This window comes from Maylandia zebra, linkage group LG12 (assembly GCF_041146795.1).
Source record: "Maylandia zebra isolate NMK-2024a linkage group LG12, Mzebra_GT3a, whole genome shotgun sequence".
Lineage (NCBI taxonomy): Eukaryota > Metazoa > Chordata > Actinopteri > Cichliformes > Cichlidae > Maylandia > Maylandia zebra.
This window is the reverse complement of record NC_135178.1, coordinates 20,441,548-20,455,438: the sequence shown is the minus strand read 5'-3', so window position 1 is coordinate 20,455,438 and position 13,891 is coordinate 20,441,548. Positions and strand designations below refer to the sequence as shown.

General features: G+C 44.4%; 1 protein-coding gene across 1 annotated transcript in view; it reads right to left on the bottom strand.

Annotated features, from left to right (window-relative positions):
- fam222aa (family with sequence similarity 222 member Aa) overlaps nt 1-13,683 on the bottom strand; it is a 51,997-nt gene extending 38,314 nt beyond the window's left edge. The window contains exon 1 of the mRNA XM_004544543.3: nt 12,781-13,683. The gene's annotated coding sequence lies outside the window, so the exon portion shown is untranslated. The remainder of the gene's footprint in view (nt 1-12,780) is intronic.
- Between the last annotated feature and the right edge of the window lie 208 nt (nt 13,684-13,891).

The following is a 13,891-nucleotide window of genomic DNA, read 5'->3' as shown; positions in this document are numbered from 1 at the left end:
TTTTTAAGTTAATGAGAATCTTCTTCAGGAGAAAGAAGAGGATCCCACCGGGCATTTCCTCTTTCACTTAAGTGGAAATGCCAAATAACAACTCCCACACAGAAAGACAGAAGACCTCAGCACAAACGTCTGGCAGAATGCAATTTTACCATTAATTACCGAAGCCACACATTTCGTTTTTGTTCACAAATACCCTCCGTTAAAGAGGATGAACTGCAGAACAGACCATGCCCGAAAGCCCAAAGCAGTACTCTTGCACCATTTCATGTTTCCAAACCTTTAAAAAAAAAAAAAAAATAGATTCTGTCTCTCTAAGCTGAATATACAAGAGAAACAGAACATTACATGAGCAGCTTTGTTGGTCTAAATGCTTACGGAGTGCACTGAGAGCAGCAAAGCAGCCCAGAGTGTTTCTTTATCGGTGATGTCCTTTGAAAACCTGATGCAGACGGGTTGCACTGAATAGGTCTTGATGTGAAAGGCAGAGATGTTAGATAAATGTGCTCATAGCCAAGGCCTTTGCCCTCTTCCCGATGACGCGTTCTTTTACTCAAATACCTACTCCCCCTTTACATGCAAGCACACACACACACACACACGGAAACACAGACGAACAGTGCCAATAATCCCACTGAGGGCAGCATTTGTTTGGGGACAAGGTGACCCTGTTGCCTTGGGGCCTGTGAACAGGCACAATGAAGGCCTCTCATCCTGCACACACCCAGCTGGCTGTGTTGGGCTGACGATGGGTGGAGAGGTGAAGGGGAGAAGGGTGGGGTTGTGAGAGGCATCGCAACACCCTTCGTCTGCAGTTTTAAAACTCCATTCAGGAAGCCCCCCTGAGATAGCTCTTTTCACACCCTTCACAGACGGAGCAAAATCCCCGCTTGTAACCCAGAGTCACGCAGTCAACAGATGGAGCTGCTATTGAGTGAAGGATCGCGGCAGCAGAGGCGGCTCCCCATCCATCCCCGCTGGAAACAATGGGGCAGCAGGTCAAGAGTGCCGTCTCCAGGAGGAGGGGTCAGGGAGGAGGGGCGTGCTTCGACACAGTTGAGCTATGCGAGCGCTTTGAAACCGGAGGAACTGAGAATCTTTTGGGGTAACGGACAGAGGGGAGGAGGCTCGCGGCTACGTGCAAGTCGCCAAGTTCCCGGGGATCAGGCTCAGGTGGAGGAGGATTGCGTGTGAATCTGGGACAGCAGTGTTTGTGTTTAACCTGCAAACAAGAACAAAAAGACATCCCTATGCACACACATTTGCCTGTTCAGAAGAAAACACAGACTTACAGTTTAACATACATTCCAAGGACTCGCACTTATACTCGCTCATCTCGTTGCAAACACAGCCACGCGTAAAGAAAAGCGGACCTCATTTTTGATCAAAAAAGAAAAGGAAATACAGAAAAAAAAAAAAACTCATGCAATGATGCTTTATAGACAGAAAGGCGAGAAAACGATTGAAGTGCCCCGAAGACATTTTTTTCCATAAAATACTAATGTGTATACTTTTAAAGTTCGTGTCAAGTATTACAAAAGTGGGTCAGAGAGCTTTCTAGTTTTGAAAGCACACAATTAAAAAGCAAACACTTCTATTCAACTATTCCTTATTGTTCAAGCTCTCAATTTTCTCACAGAAGCATCACATAAGATCAAAGTTCCAGACTAAAGCTTATATAAATAGTGACACTAAAGTGCTCTGAATTTATTAATGTTTTGTGTGTGTGTGCTTTTCAAATGTACCGAGTTAACTGTGTGAACCACAGAGGAAAACTATGAATAGCTACATGCTGAATCGCTCATGTGTGCGTGCATGCACAGGTGCATGACCACACAGATCAGAACAAAGCACTCGTGGCTTGCTTTACAGGGGAAAGTATATCCATTTTCATTGACCAGAACTCTGGCTATTATTTTGCTCTGACCTGGAAGTCAATTAGTCAGCTAGGTTGCACTGCCTCGCTGGATTTCTATGACTGGAGCAGAGACAAAGACACAATCAAGGTATACAGTGATCCCACAATTTCAGTCTCTTTTATATGGCATGAACATTTCTGAGGGAGAGAGAAGCCAAAATACTGCTGCCACATGCTCCTCATCCTTGAAAGGTTTGGTTTATGGGGCCATTTTGCACAGGAAGGAACTCATTATAAAGCAGAGGGTGTCAAGAGCATTGCAGCAATTCTCCATTAACATCCACTTGACAAGAAAGTGCAAAAAAAAGAAGAAAAAAAAAAGAAGACTTCCTATCACTCGGGATGTTCACAAATCGCACCTAATTAAACACAAAAGCCTAAGTCCATGAAATCAGAGTGCAGAAAGCCATTTGAAGACAGAGGTGAGAGAGAGCGTTTTCTTGGTGGCAAGAAACATACATTGCAAGGAGGCCACAATTTCATTCATGTTTGCGTCTCCTTCAAACAAATTGTCAGCTAAGTACACTGGGACAAAGGGCTGAACTGTTATTCTACCTTCGCTAGGTCACATCACAATACATCAATGGGTTGCCATTTCAGAATATGCTGCTGTTATGCTATTTGAGCCCAGAATTGAAAAAAATAAAGACTATTCCAACCATGCTGAAAAGGATCAATAAGCGCATAGAAAAAGAAAATGGCCATAAACACAGAGGCTTTTATTCAGAGTGCCACAATGTAGATGAAAGCACAGAATGCACCTGGAGAGCGAAGCTGAAAGAGGCAGAAGACAACAGAGCCCACAGAGTTATCAGGTGGGTCCAGAGAGCGTTATCTATATTCAGACTTCGGGATCATCCATCTCCGCAGCACCTATTAGAGTTCTAATATTGTAGGTTTTAAGGAGGCTCTGCTTTCCTGCCACAGTGAGACAGATTCAGCACTGTTGCCCCCTTTCCCTTTTCAGTGTGGTCTCACAAGGTCCTCTTGGTTTTCTACAAACAATACTGCTGGGCTGCAGCCCTTATTTAAAAGATTAATAGGATGCTGTCTTGGCAGAGAAGCAATCAGTGAGGTTTCTGTGACAGCAGAAAATGTGTGAAAACAAGGGAAAGAGGAGAGACCATTGTCACGGTTACCAACTGGCTGCTGGAGCTCAATTGAGATAGCTGTGGCTTTCAAGCCCAGCTGTCAATCACAGCAGCGAGCATCAATGGGGTAAATTTAAATGATAAAACGATAAGTCATGAGCAGGCGATTTCGCTGTCATCAGGACGGGGGCTGCTTCAGAGTAACTCACTATGGGTGCAGAGATTTCACTGCAGCCATATGGAATTTGGTTTTGCATCGAGTTGCTGGCTTCACCCCTCAATCATGACAGAATGTGTAATCACCAAATGTCTTCCTCTCAATCCCTGTTACAATTGGCAGCACAGTGCTGCCACTAGAGATGGGGGAACAAAATGGAAAGCTGACTAAATGACAAGCTTTAAGTGACACTTAATTTGAGATACCCCGGCATTCTCTCAGCTCCAGTAAACAGGATCTATCAAACTTCGCCCACAGACTGTATGACTCCGCAGCTGTCTGTGGGGAGAGGCACAGTATGCCTGAGAGGCCCCCAGCTACTAAGAGTGATGATAAAGAAATCAAATCCTTAATAGTTCCTAAAACACTCCAGAAGAGCTATAGGAACAATTAGCACACTTTCAAAATGTGTACATTTGCATTGTCTGTGTGTCTCGAGGATTTTCGACCTCTGACGATAAGCATAGACTGTATAAAAAAGATGAACAAGGCCACTGGTTTGTGCACTCCCTAAATGCTGATCATATCATTTTTTTGAAATCAGATATTACATATAAGGTGTGGATCTGACTGAAAAATCCAGGGACACTGCTGGCCACCATAAAGCATAAACTTGACGTTAAAGCACGCTAAGTATAACGGAGCCGTAACGTATAAAATTCACATCTTCTTGTATAAATAAGATTTGAAACCAGCGACTGACACCAAAAAACAGCTGGAAAACTGCTAATCATGGTCACAGATCAAGTGAGAAGTCGGTTTGTTTACCCACAGACTTTATACAAACAGACTTCTTTTTCCACCCCAAGAAGTCGCCCCCTGCTGGCCATTAGAAAGAACGTAGAGTTAGAGCAACTCTGCATTGGCCTCACTTTTCAGACCCAGAGACTATGTCCATCTTTTATTTACATTCTGTGCAACAAACCCATTAAAAAAAATTAAATAAAAAAAAAAAACAAAAAAACAAAAAAACAATACTTGGAGGTCATATCACACAACGTACAAGGCACATCTATAACCACACATAGACACACAGAGATACACAGAACCTCTGTTATCAAATGCCCCTAACTGTTCAAAAAGTTATTTAAAACCCGTGTAACAGAAGCTAATGACAGCCTTAGAGGAAATGACAGAGTAGGGAAAAACACAAGTGAGCTGGTGAAGAAGTGAGAGAAAAACACTTAACAGCTGTTTTCTCCCTTCTTCCCTTTGCTCATCCCAGGAGAGAGTTCCACACGATCTCCCTGATCCTAGTTTGTGGCTGACAGAGGGGACCGCAGATCTGTTCATCTCCCCACTCACATGGCTCTGTGCGTCCCCCCCACCGCCGCCTGCCTCGCCATCGTGCTCTGATGCCAAGAGGGAAAGATGGTAGAGAATGAGGAGGGGAAGCGGGAGTGGGGGGGGTCTACATCAAGGAGAGACTCTCCCAGTGGGTTCTCGTCAGTTCCAGGCCATTGCACCTTGTTCGCTGGGATTTTGTTTACACACACACGCACGCACACGTGTGCACAAGAACTCACACACACATACATGCGGAGGCAGATGACTATTAATGGATACAATAATGCAGAGTCGCTTTTCAGTTTTTTTGGGCTGCACAGTCACGTGTTTTGTTTTTAACTACTGTTGTGACAACAGGAAGCTTCAGCGGCAGATCACTGTAAGTCACTGACAAAGAAAAAAATAATACAACAGTCTGAAGCCTCGCAGAGCTCATTTAAGTGGCACAGAAGCAGATGACATTCAATCAAAACCCAGTGATACGGTTGATGTGGTCAGCGGTAATGTGTAGCCAAAAGGCCTGACACACTTCCACGGTCTTCGGGGACAAGCGGGGAACGGCAGGCTGCCCTTGTGTGTTCAGTCTCTACAGATGTTGCCTTGGAGAGCGGCTGACTGGTGGGCTGCCGTGACAGCTGGACAGCTGTTCTATAGATGCAGCTACAGAAGCATGGCACTGAGATTGAGGGGGAGGATAGGGATGTATGTTTAGTTTATCTGTATGAAGTTCCCAGGACATACGAAGCTGTCAATTTTAGCATTGGTGCATGAGCCCGGATAAGAAAAGATGGCACCGAAGAGGATATGGAGAAAGAGCACAGATGGGCAAATATCAGACGCGGCTGACGATCTATAAAGAAGCTCCAATAACAAAACAGATTTTTTTTTTTTAAGTGTAGATATAATACGTCAATCCAGAAATGAACAAATACACCACCAACTGGCTACGCGAGCGCAAGACAAAGCATTTAATTTGATCCACAAGGTCTGTTTAAGCAGCCGTGACTTTTTATCATCATAAACAAGTAAAAGTTTAATATGAACTTCACAGGCGTGTTCAAATGATTCAAATCTCATGAAAGAGGAAAGGAAAGAAAAAAAACTGGGAAGATTAAAAAAAGAAGAAAGAAACAGAAACAGAGAGAATAACTGGCAGATAATTTAAAGGACTCTGGAATTTGTGCCAACACCGAGGCTGCTGGTGATGAAAGGCAGCTTAAATTGGGGGTCATGTTCAGATATTACACCTTTACTCTGCCACTTAAAAATCCAGTAACCTAAATTCAAACCTGCAAGAGAACAGTGCGAGTAGACTGTATCTATTACAACAGAACTGCTTCAGACTAAGATCTGAAAAAACAGAACAGATGAAAAAAAAGAGCTGAAATGTTGGGAAACACTCCGCTGTATTAAATGTTGTCACCTGCTGAATAAACACGCTGTAAATCATGAGTTAAATAGCTGGGACGGGTGCCAGTCACCACTGCCAAAGCTCGAATTTGTCCTTAGCGGGCCAGACTTTTCATTATACCATAAAAGGTCAGCAATTTGTTCAACTCAATAAAAAATGTTAATAAAACTAAGAGCTCACATGAAGCAGCCCTTGATAGCTTCTGGTCGCTCATCAGAAAACATGAAAGTGTGTGTCTGTGTATTTGTGCATCTGCACCGTCACCAGTGTGGCATTATGTCGGTCAAAGGTCGTACAGCGGCAGGAAATATAGCTTTGGCCTAGTCGTAATCCAGGCCAAACTCCAACAGCAAAAGCACATACAAACACTTTCCTACAAACACACATGAATGCAAGTGCAATTTTGCATTGCACAAAAGCCGGGAGTCGATAAGCACCACCACGCAAAAATCCCCAATTCCAGCTCACACCCTCCACCCTACTGTGCTAAATAAATGAAAAGCCCCATTATAATTATATATGAAATCTTTTAGAGGAAAAAAAGTGATTACTGTGGATGCAAGTCTGGAAGTGGGTGGGGGTGGGTCATTGCTAAGCAACCAGTCATTATCCTCCAGAGTAGAGAGCGAGGTGACCGGCCATCCATCTAACTCCGGTGGCTTGCCTGGCTCCTGTGTACCCCCCCTCGCCCACACCACAAACACCTTCTCTTCCCCTTCTTTCCTCCGCCATTCACCCTCTCTGGCTCTCCCTCTTCCTTGCTCCCTCACTCTCTCTCTGCCGTCTCCCCGTCCGAATACAAACAGAGATAAAGAACGCTGCAATCGCTCTTGACACACAAATAGGTTAACACAATAAAGCCGGCTTTGCCTGGCTCACTCGAGGGAGGAAAGCAATTCCAGCAGCAGGCAGGAGGTAATAAAACAGGGCTAGGAGTGTGTGTATGTGTGCGTGTGTCCATACATGTCCTCATGTCAATGTTCCTGTGTTTTTGTATGTGAATGGAAGCAGGCACACAGAAGCTCTTTGGCCCCAGGGCCTAATATCCCAGGGATTTTCAACCCTTTCTTGACACAAATAATACCAGGAGAGAAAATGACAGAAATTCCAGGGTGCTCTGCCATTTAGATTAAAGGAATGGTGGTTTTATATTAACAGTATAGCTGACCTGCATGATCCCTATAAAAACATTCTCCTACGGGTCATATGGCGGCTCTTTTGCAAATGGTCTCTGCCTCGCATGGTTAAAATTCAACAAGTAAATTGAATGAGTTTTATCTGTGCAAGCCTCGGCTCACTCTCCCTGATGCGGCTGCCAGGCCTGGCAATAAATGATAAAAATCTCCAGAGTTTTATTAAATCGTGTTGCATTCACGCTGAACTCGGGGAAAATGGCGAGGTGGCTTCTGCAATTACAGTGCAGACCAGACAACATTGTTTTCTCCAGTCAGTGGAAATTTCATTACCTTACAGCAACCGCCTTAGAATTGGGTAATAGCCTCTTTTTGTCACAGACGTAAGCCGTCTGCGGGAGGTGTGACACCCCCTTAAGTGTTATCCATTTGCAACAATATGCACCAAGCCAGTCGCAGTCCGGATGCTGGTCAGCATAATGTACAGCGTTATTCAGTGATACGGTGGAGGAAGAGAACGGACCAAACAAAAAAAAAAGAAAAAGGAAAGCGGTCAATAGCTAATTCCTGAAATGACTGTGGCGTAATCAAAAGCATTGAACCTGGATACATCCATGCAGCTGACATATCTCTCCTCAGGCTACGCATGCCCCCCTTCTCTGGCGTGTCAATAAATAGAGAGAGGGCTAGCACATTTGGCTGTGGATGGACTGAACTGTGAAGAAACCCCAATTAAAGCCTCTAGAAAAGTTTCACACATTTAGGTCATACAGGACAACCATTTGTAAGCGTCAATCAATTCCCCCACGTTTTTACCCGCGGCTTCTTCAACCAGCTAATCAAACAGCAGAGATGTAAAGTGGTGGCCATTGTCAACAGGGAATAAATTACCAAAGCATGAAGAGAAAACATCTTATCTGTCTGATGTATTTCCTGCTTCTGCAGAAAGCTACAAAGCCCAAGGGAGAGCAGTCAACCAAAATGCAGGGAGAGATGGAGATTAGGATGATGTGCAGTTCCTTGTTCCATTAAAGTTTGATCTTCCTCAATAGCCGAGGAAAATCAGATATCTCCCATTCAAGATTAAAGTACACCAGCAGAGAGGCAGAGATTAATCAGAGGCCTGCATGAGATAAAAACAGCCTTGCTTCTGGCATGGAAAACAGTGGCAATAAAGAGTTCAGCTGATAATATGAAACATGGCGAGGCACAATAGCAAATCAAACAGCATGTAGGGGCCTCCAAAACAAATCAAAGCACCGACTAGACTGCGATACAGTGGCTGAAGAAGTACAGCAGGGGCTGATCTGATAGTAACCAAGGCCTTCATTTTATTACTGTTTAAGGTTGAGGAGGGCACGCTGTGGATTTTCCCATGTTGCTCTCTGTCGCCAGCCTTTCATTCCCTCTCCTCCTCTTCTCCTTGAGATCAATGGCGCTGGGGTGATTTCACAGCAGCCTGCACTGTCACCCAGAACAAATCAATGTGACCATGAGGAAGGCAAGAGCGGCATTGTTTTTAAGGAGAGCAAATTCGCTGTTGGAGAGCTTGTCAGATTTGCTTTATTCTCCTTCTTCCCCCCAAGAAGTCTTTGCAAGGAGCATGCCACCCCTCACTTTACTGCCTGTGCTGTGGAACAAACTATAAACTGCACAGTACTCTGGCTCGCCATATGACTGTACTCATTAACCACGTTTGAACAGCACAGTTCCCGCTCACGATATTGCACAAGCGCCAAAAAAAGAAATAAATAAAATGGGCTGGGTGTCCCTAACCTTTAGAAATGAAAGACTAGACATTAACCTCGAGCCCTGCTGAGACGTGACTTCCATTCTGCCTGACGGAGGGGCGAGAGGGGAAAAGAGAGAGGAGGTCGGAGGATCATTGCTGTCCGTCATGCGCTAAGTGGTTGCAGATAACCCTGATGAGGAGCTGCCAAGGTCTCATGAGCAGAGTAGTGAGCAGGTACAACTCACAAAAATAAGTGAAAATGATCAGTGGGCAGAGAACCGACACCCTTACCAGAAACACAGAAAGAGTGCACGCAATCACACTGCTGTAACTTATGTTAGAGTAGTTCTTCTGCATCACACAAAATCAACTTTCATGTAAACGCTAGAGCGCCTGTTTATAAAACCAAGAAGCTTGCACTGTATTTAAAATTTACTACCACGTCTCACTTAATGCTTTATGATGTATAAATGGAATCTCACTCTGGCATCACATTTCGCACAAGTGTTGATGTCATTAGGTATAAAGTGCTGTGATTTCATTCGTTTTTACAAGGCTAGCAGCATGAAGAGGTTTTTCTCCTACCATATACTGTATTATGGAGTATATGGTTGATAAAATGAGTATTTCTTCTTCTTCTTGTTCTCATTTTTTGATTACTGTAGTTCAGCATTTATAACCATGACAGTGTGGACACACTGGGAAGAATACTCATTTCATTTGACTTCCTCAGTACAGCTAATATAACCATGAAGGTTAATCTTTAAGCGCTGAAATAGTCATAATAATGGTCACAAAAAAGGGCGATATAGATTAGATAGCATTAACAGCTAGCAGTGTATGGGGGTGCTACCTGCACACAAATGTGCTAAATAGCTAAGTAGAAGGACTCTTATTAATCCTGCCTGCAAAGTCCCACCAACGCCACCAAGTCTGCTGGAAAGTGGACATCACTTTTCACCTGTATTTGTTCACGCCGAGTTGCTGAAAGGTGTCTCTGTTTCTCTAGCCCCACTTCCACGTAATGCTTTTTGTTTTCTGTTTCCCTTTTCATGTTCTGTCACTACTGTTCCAGGTACTGATGTGCAAAACAAATCTCTGTACAGGGACAATAGAGTTTATATCAAAACAAGTAAAACTGCAAAGAACAAGAAAGGGCAAATTTTCTGTTGTTTGGCTTAACATGAAAAAGCGTTAAAACAAGAACTGTTATAGACTTTCGCTGATATGAAACACTTTGATCAGGTACCTAATGAGCTGCTGTTGACGTGGCTTTGAGGGTCCGATGATGTTTCCAGGTAAGAAGCTTTGTGCTTTCCTGTGATATCAGTTAACGTAAGAGTTGTTGTCTTTTCTTTGGCAGGAAAAGAAGATGAATTTAATGTTTGTTTTCATCCAAAGTGTATTATTCTATAATTGGACTTGGTGGGAAAAAGCTATTTAAAAAAAAAAGATTTAATTTGCACTTTCAGTAATGAAGTCCGCACAAGAATGGACATAAGCTTAGACACTTGAGGGGTCAGTAGATCTTGAGTAAGGCGCTCTCTCTCCCACACACACACACACACACACACACACACACACACACACACACACACACACACACACACACACACACACACACACACACACACACCTACCTACTATTTTAGTCATCTTAACTGTCAAAATGAGTTTTGGTGCCTCTGGGTAGGTGTTGAGACAATCAAACCATGCAGGGATTAAAAAAGATTAATACACAGCACAGGAAATTAAACTTCAGCGACTTTAACGATATTCATGAGTGGAGCTCACTTATTCACTCCAGGCAGGCACTTTAATAAGCAAAGAATACAGCAAGGAGCCCAAATGCAATCAATCAATCAAGCTGATACGCTATTTGAGTTCCAAACTTATAAAATTTCAGGGTTATTTTGGCGTGTTTCTGTTAACTCATTGCTCAAATATGTTCACTACCTTCCAGCTGTTGGCAGCTCAATTAAGTACAAGAGATTACATTTTACTCAAGTTGGCGACTTACGCCCGTTTCATTTTATGATCAAGTAAAAAATAATGTGGAAAACACGTGAAATTAACTTTGAGCCCACAAAGCACCGATATCTAGGGCGATCGTGGCTCAAGAGTTGGGAGTTCGCCTTGTAATCGGAAGGTTGCCGGTTCGAGCCCCGGCTTGGACAGTCTCGGTCGTTGTGTCCTTGGGCAAGACACTTCACCCGTTGCCTACTGGTGGTGGTCAGAGGGCCCGGTGGCGCCAGTGTTCGGCAGCCTCGCCTCTGTCAGTGCGCCCCAGGGTGGCTGTGGCTACAATGTAGCTTGCCATCATCAGTGTGTGATTGTGTGTGTGAATGGGTGGATGACTGGATATGTAAAGCGCTTTGGGGTCCTTAGGGACTAGTAAAGCGCTATATAAATACAGGCCATTTACCATTTTTACCATCCTTTTGTCAGCTACCAACGCAGAGAAAGCAGAGCAAAAGCAAACATGGTGAAAGCGAGAGGAATGAAATGTGGATCAAGTCTTGAGCTGGCAGCGGGACCCTTGAAGCTCCAGTGTTACAAAAAAAGAAAAATCGAAAAGCAAGCCAAAAAAAGCAGTCAGAACAACAACTACAATCTCAAAAAGGTAATTCAGTGACCTAAATATTAAAGCTTCCCTGCCATTCCACTCTCCCCTGCCTTGTCCAACCATCATGTTGAGTTAAGGCAAGCATTATGCTGGGGAGACTATTTGTTTAGGTGAGGAGCAGCCGCAGAGCTAATATGAGCACAATTTGCTCAGCAGGTCATAGACGCAGAGTGGAGGAAGTAAATGAGGCAGTTCTGCCCCCTCGGGTGCAGCTCCTGCCTCATACATCACTGGATGTTTTATTCAATACAGCCAGGAAGGCTCTATGTCAGGTGCCCTGACTGTGGGGGCGCCTGCCCTGCTGTAGGGGCCCATATTACATTCTGCAAGCTGCCTATCTGCAAGGCTGCTGGAGAGAGAACGACTGGAAGATAAGAATTTGAGGATGCTTGTAGTCTAATGATAAAACATACAGTGTGTGGCTTTTTCACTGCACAGTCAGCATAATGTGGAGGCTCGTTTACGTGCAATGCGAGCAATGGAACTAAATATTGCAAAGCAACCTCAGCAACCAGCGAGGCTCAAAGTTCACGGGAAACAATCCAAACTTTATCAGCTAATTCACAGTCGAGTCAAATTTTCAGACTTCCTCTGGCTGCACCAGAGGCTGGGGCCGCAGAGGGCACGTGAGCTGTGGAATTCACGGGACAATGACAAATTGTCTCCCGACCTTAGTGCAGCACTGAGGATCATCCATATCACCGAGCATAAAGTGAAAACTTTTACAGCGCTAGGCACACATGCTCGTGAATTTTATGAGTCTCTCTATGAAAGCCTGTCACACCATACAGGCACACAATAAAATAAAATAAAAAAGACAGAGATTGTGTATCATTAACACACCAGGGTGAAAATCTCTAATTGCAGCAGGCACTGTAGTTACCCTACCCGTGCGCGGTGACGCACGGGGGCGTACAGATGAGAAATTCGCACCTTTTGCTCTGAGCCGCAACTCTTCCAGTGCCACACATCCCCGTGTCTGTGATGCCTGCCTGCAGTGCACTGGCCTCGACAATATACTTAATTGCTACCCATACTTGAAAAGACCAATATTACACATCAAAGCAGCTCCTCGAGCAATTCGGCAGCGGCTCTCTAACAAGTCGATTTTTACAACACTTCCTATGGGTCAAACAAAGGGTTTAAATCCGAGACATCATCAACCGTGTGGGCAGCATCCTGGGGGGAAAGGAGGGGGGCATTTTATAAACATTCATTATTTTCAGGCGTTTCTCTGTTTCGGCGACAATCCTCCCCAAACATTGAAGCGAAGCTCTGACACAAACTACCATGATGGTTACAAATAAATGACCCGTACCATTCAGAATCTACACGACTGGGAGAGACAGACATGCAAAATATATTTACCATAAATTGCTCCGTAGTGTACACTAGAACTCCATGCAGATCGTAGCATTCACTGAGCAATCTGCCTCATACTTCTGCGGTCCAAATTAAAACGGATTCATTCTGTTGCCCCAAAATCCAGATGCTGCTTTGTCGATGTCAAATGTTGATTAAGTTTATCCTCGTCTTCCGACGGTATGCAAATGTAGCGGTAACCCTGCAAATTAGATTCCACACTCTAGCCTCTAGCATGCAAAGTTAATAAGCTTTGCCTTTTTTTCTCGATTCGGCTGCCAATTTTTGTCGAGGGCAAAAGCGCAGGTCGGCAATTTCAAGAGCGTCCTCAGAAGGATTGCGCACCAAGTGTGCTTCGGGTTTTCACCGTTTAGCCTCCGAATCAAAGTAGGTACAGGGTCCCGGTTGATCTTCCTCTCGCTTGAAGATATCTCCAAATAGCAGAACTCTTAACCGACACACTGGGTAGGTTTAGCGGCTACGCAGTATTCCAAAAAAATCCCCCCGCTGTTACGCATGGGTTTCGTGGTCCGCCTGCTCAATTTTGACGACCTTATGAGAAATGTATCATTCAAATGTTTTCATCTAGGCAATATTGTGTGAAGGTACCCTGAAAGAGATCAAGGCTGGGCCAAAGTAGCTGCCTGAATATCCTAAACTGATGCGATGTAAAATCCCGGAGAGCAGGCTCTGCTCCGTCCGTCACTTTATCCGAGGTGTCGGCAGACGCTCTGAGATGTGTTGCCTCTCGATTCAGACTTAAATTTCCAGGTGAGGCTGTGGAGTAACCTTGACGGCAAAGCCCCGAAAGGCTCTCTTTGGTAATATTAACCAAACAGGAAAAGGTTACGTCTGGATAAAGAGCTAGCTACTTCTGGCAGCTCCGGGATGCGGTCCTGCCCTTCTGCCGAGCTGCCGAGACTGACAATAACCCGGAACGCTGCAGACTGTCAGGCTGCACAGACCGCCCACCGACCAATCACCGCACTGAGGGAATAGAAACATTCCCACGGGTTAGCCAATCATTGGTAATTGAGGACTGTTACCATAGAGATCCTCGGCGTCTAGGCGTCTGAAACCACGTTGTTTATACGCAGAAAAATAATAATAATAAAGA